The following is a 5,000-nucleotide window of genomic DNA, read 5'->3' on the forward strand; positions in this document are numbered from 1 at the left end:
ACACATGTCCTACACAGGGGTGCACCCAACATCACAATACTGCCTCCTCTCACAGCACACAAACAATGGCAGGAATGAAAGACACAGGTCTGCCACAAGCATGGAATGAGAGCGCCGCCTGTCATGAGCCAAAGGTGCATCCTGACGTGGCAAATCAGATGATGCCGCAGGCATCCACTTACTATAATCACAATCAACAAACCGGCCGCCCCGCCCCCCATTAAACCTTTCCTTACAACAATGTGTACCTTAACCTAACCTATATCGTACCGTAACCTAACCTATATCGTACCGTAACCTAACCTATATCGTACCGTAACCTAACCTATATCGTACCGTAACCTAACCTATATCGTACCGTAACCTAACCTATATCGTACCGTAACCTAACCTATATCGTACCGTAACCTAACCTATATCGTACCGTAACCTAACCTATATCGTACCGTAACCTAACCTATATCGTACCGTAACCTAACCTATATCGTACCGTAACCTAACCTATATCGTACCGTAACCTAACCTATATCGTACCGTAACCTAACCTATATCGTACCGTAACCTAACCTATATCGTACCGTAACCTAACCTATATCGTACCGTAACCTAACCTATATCGTACCGTAACCTAACCTATATCGTACCGTAACCTAACCTATATCGTACCGTAACCTAACCTATGTCGTACCGTAACCTAACCTATGTCGTACCGTAACCTAACCTATATCGTACCGTAACCTAACCTATGTCGTACCGTAACCTAACCTATGTCGTACCGTAACCTAACCTATGTCGTACCGTAACCTAACCTATGTCGTACCGTAACCTAACCTATGTCGTACCGTAACCTAACCTATGTCGTACCGTAACCTAACCTATGTCGTACCGTAACCTAACCTATGTCGTACCGTAACCTAACCTATGTCGTACCGTAACCTAACCTATGTCGTACCGTAACCTAACCTATGTCGTACCGTAACCTAACCTATGTCGTACCGTAACCTAACCTATGTCGTACCTTAACCTAACCTATGTCGTACCTTAACCTAACCTATGTCGTACCTTAACCTAACCTATGTCGTACCTTAACCTAACCTATGTCGTACCTTAACCTAACCTGTATTGCGCCTTAACCTAACCTGTATTGCGCCTTAACCTAACCTGTATTGCGCCTTAACCTAACCTGTATTGCGCCTTAACCTAACCTGTATTGCGCCTTAACCTAACCTGTATTGCGCCTTAACCTAACCTGTATTGCGCCTTAACCTAACCTGTATTGCGCCTTAACCTAACCTGTATTGCGCCTTAACCTAACCTGTATTGCGCCTTAACCTAACCTGTATTGCGCCTTAACCTAACCTGTATTGCGCCTTAACCTAACCTGTATTGCGCCTTAACCTAACCTGTATTGCGCCTTAACCTAACCTGTATTGCGCCTTAACCTAACCTGTATTGCGCCTTAACCTAACCTGTATTGCGCCTTAACCTAACCTGTATTGCGCCTTAACCTAACCTGTATTGCGCCTTAACCTAACCTGTATTGCGCCTTAACCTAACCTGTATGGCGCCTTAACCTAACCTGTATGGCGCCTTAACGTAACCTGTATTGCGCCTTAACGTAACCTGTATTGCGCCTTAACGTAACCTATATTGCGCCTTAACCTAACCTATATTGCGCCTTAACGTAACCTATATTGCGCCTTAACGTAACCTATATTGCGCCTTAACCTAACCTATATTGCGCCTTAACCTAACCTATATTGCGCCTTAACCTAACCTATATTGCGCCTTAACCTAACCTATATTGCGCCTTAACCTAACCTATATTGCGCCTTAACCTAACCTATATTGCGCCTTAACGTAACCTATATTGCGCCTTAACCTAACCTATATTGCGCCTTAACCTAACCTATATTGCGCCTTAACCTAACCTATATTGCGCCTTAACGTAACCTATATTGCGCCTTAACGTAACCTATATTGCGCCTTAACCTAACCTATATTGCGCCTTAACCTAACCTATATTGCGCCTTAACCTAACCTATATTGCGCCTTAACCTAACCTATATTGCGCCTTAACGTAACCTATATTGCGCCTTAACGTAACCTATATTGCGCCTTAACGTAACCTATATTGCGCCTTAACGTAACCTATATTGCGCCTTAACGTAACCTATATTGCGCCTTAACGTAACCTATATTGCGCCTTAACGTAACCTATATTGCGCCTTAACGTAACCTATATTGCGCCTTAACCTAACCTATATTGCGCCTTAACGTAACCTATATTGCGCCTTAATGTAACCTATATTGCGCCTTAATGTAACCTATATTGCGCCTTAATGTAACCTATATTGCGCCTTAATGTAACCTACGTTGCGCCTTAACGTAACCTACGTTGCGCCTTAACGTAACCTACGTTGCGCCTTAACGTAACCTACGTTGCGCCTTAACGTAACCTACGTTGCGCCTTAACGTAACCTACGTTGCGCCGTAACGCAACCTACGTTGCGCCGTAACGCAACCCACGTTGCGCCGTAACGTAACCCACGTTGCGCCGTAACGTAACACACGTTGGGCCTTAACCCAACACACGTTGGGCCTTAACCCAACACACGTTGGGCCTTAACCCAACACACGTTGGGCCTTAACCCAACACACGTTGGGCCTTAACCCAACACACGTTGGGCCTTAACCCAACACACGTTGGGCCTTAACCCAACACACGTTGGGCCTTAACCCAACACACGTTGGGCCTTAACCCAACACACGTTGGGCCTTAACCCAACACACGTTGGGCCTTAACCCAACACACGTTGGGCCTTAACCCAACACACGTTGGGCCTTAACCTGCTCTGTAATTGTCATACGACGCGTTAAATTAGTGTAGTGTTGCCTAACTGCAACCCCCGCAATATAGTTTGCTACTCGCACTGCCCGGTCCCCAGTGTATCGCTTCATGTTAAACACCTTGCAGCTATACACTGTAATGTGGATGGCAGCAGGACGTACATGCTCAATGCCCTTTGCAGTTGTTCATTGGCATTTGCAGTTGTTCATTGGCATTTGCATGGCGAAGCACTTAGCCTACGCTGTGGTACGGCCTGTGTCAACTGTCCGCTGATGTTGTACGTCCAAATCACACACTGTACTGCACATTGGTCCTCATGTACTGAATGATACATCGTGGTACATGTGACCGTACAACGACTGCGCCAACAACGGCGAACCATGCGGTCCAAATGTTGTGCACTCAGCTACGTGTCGTCTCCCTATAAGAGCTGGATTGCAGTGTGGTATGCCCTGGATGGCGATCAGCATGAGCCGTCTGTTGATGTAGTGGCGCGTGTTGTCAGACGTAGTCGTCTCTTCTCACACACCGTGATAGCATGGTGCACTGCGTTCCACATCTGCGACATGCGACAGAGGCCGGTTGACAGTCGTTCGCGCAATGGACATCGCATACGTACGGGGGCCACCTTCCACGTGTTCGCGAAGCGTGCACATGTTGTTGCGTGTATGTGGGCAGACATAGTGTGTCGTGACACCTGACACAGGCATGCAACAATCGTTGAATTTGCAAATGGCGATGGACGCCTACGTTTGCTGGTGACGTTACGCAAATGAACAACTGGTAAACCGTTGTGGTGCGGTTGTTCTCGCTAGAGGTGAATCAGTGATGGCGACGATCGGTTGAGCTACCAACCGGTTGTTCCAGCGATACCCACCATGCCCACGAACGTGAATGGCATCTGGGTGTGAAGCGATACGCGGCGGTGGCTGGGTGGGACCGTCCCCGGCCGGTGAGGGGGGGCCTCCCGGCGTGCTGGCCGCGCGGTGCGTGGGCGCACGCGCTACAGCCGGCTGGTGGGGGCGGCCAGTGGCAGGCGCGCCGGCCGACGGAGGCGGCAGGCGGCGCAGCTGCGCGCCGGCGCACCCTGCACGCGGCGCCGTGCGGCCAAAGTAGGTCCTCGCGGGCCCGGTGCGAAGCGCGGTGGACATCTGCAGTGTGCTGGTCCGATTGAGGACTGTGTGCGCTGAGGATGCGCCGCCGCCCGGCGCTCGGCGCCGCGACGCCGTCTGCTGCTCGGTCGCCTCTGCGGTTCTCGCAGGTGGTTTGTATCGCAGCTGTGCGGACGTGTTGGCGCGTGCGCTGTGCTGGGAGAGTTCGCTTCGGCACCCAAGTGGGGCTTTTGTCCTTCTGTGGCGCTGGCGTTGGAGCTGCCGGTCACCGTAGGTGGCGCGTGTTGTCTCCCGCCGGCAATGCCACGACAGCACGCTCCCGGGCCTCTGTCGGCAGCGGCAAGCTCAGTTGGGAGCACGGGTGGTCGCACCTAAAGCGTCTACTCGCCAAACTCCGGGCGATTGCGCCTCTCTCGAACCCGACCAAGTACTTAGGACGGCGCTGCGCGCCGCCGGGACCTGAGAGGGTTTCGAGGTGTATGGTGCAGGGGAGCTCAGCCTCCTCCTGTTTGCAGAATAATTGAGCGGACGCTTGCGTGTTCGCGCGGGCCCCCGGGACACACTCCCGGGCGGCCGGCTGCTCAGCTCTAGTTGACGCAGCTCCCTGGTTGATCCTGCCAGTAGTCATATGCTTGTCTCAAAGATTAAGCCATGCATGTCTCAGTACAAGCCGCATTAAGGTGAAACCGCGAATGGCTCATTAAATCAGTTATGGTTCCTTAGATCGTACCCACGTTACTTGGATAACTGTGGTAATTCTAGAGCTAATACATGCAAACAGAGTCCCGACCAGAGATGGAAGGGACGCTTTTATTAGATCAAAACCAATCGGTCGGCTCGTCCGGTCCGTTTGCCTTGGTGACTCTGAATAACTTTGGGCTGATCGCACGGTCCTCGTACCGGCGACGCATCTTTCAAATGTCTGCCTTATCAACTGTCGATGGTAGGTTCTGCGCCTACCATGGTTGTAACGGGTAACGGGGAATCAGGGTTCGATTCCGGAGAGGGAGCCTGAGAAACGGCTACCACATCCAAGG

General features: G+C 50.9%; 1 non-coding gene across 1 annotated transcript in view; it reads left to right on the plus strand.

Annotated features, from left to right (window-relative positions):
• The first annotated feature begins 4,564 nt into the window (after positions 1–4,564).
• LOC124590601 overlaps positions 4,565–5,000 on the plus strand; it is a 1,910-nt gene continuing 1,474 nt past the window's right edge. Inside the window, exon 1 of the ribosomal RNA XR_006976659.1 lies at positions 4,565–5,000. This exon is cut by the window's right edge and continues 1,474 nt beyond it. This is a non-coding gene — a ribosomal RNA (small subunit ribosomal RNA).

Source organism: Schistocerca americana, unplaced genomic scaffold (genome assembly GCF_021461395.2).
Source record: "Schistocerca americana isolate TAMUIC-IGC-003095 unplaced genomic scaffold, iqSchAmer2.1 HiC_scaffold_77, whole genome shotgun sequence".
Classification (NCBI taxonomy): domain Eukaryota; kingdom Metazoa; phylum Arthropoda; class Insecta; order Orthoptera; family Acrididae; genus Schistocerca; species Schistocerca americana.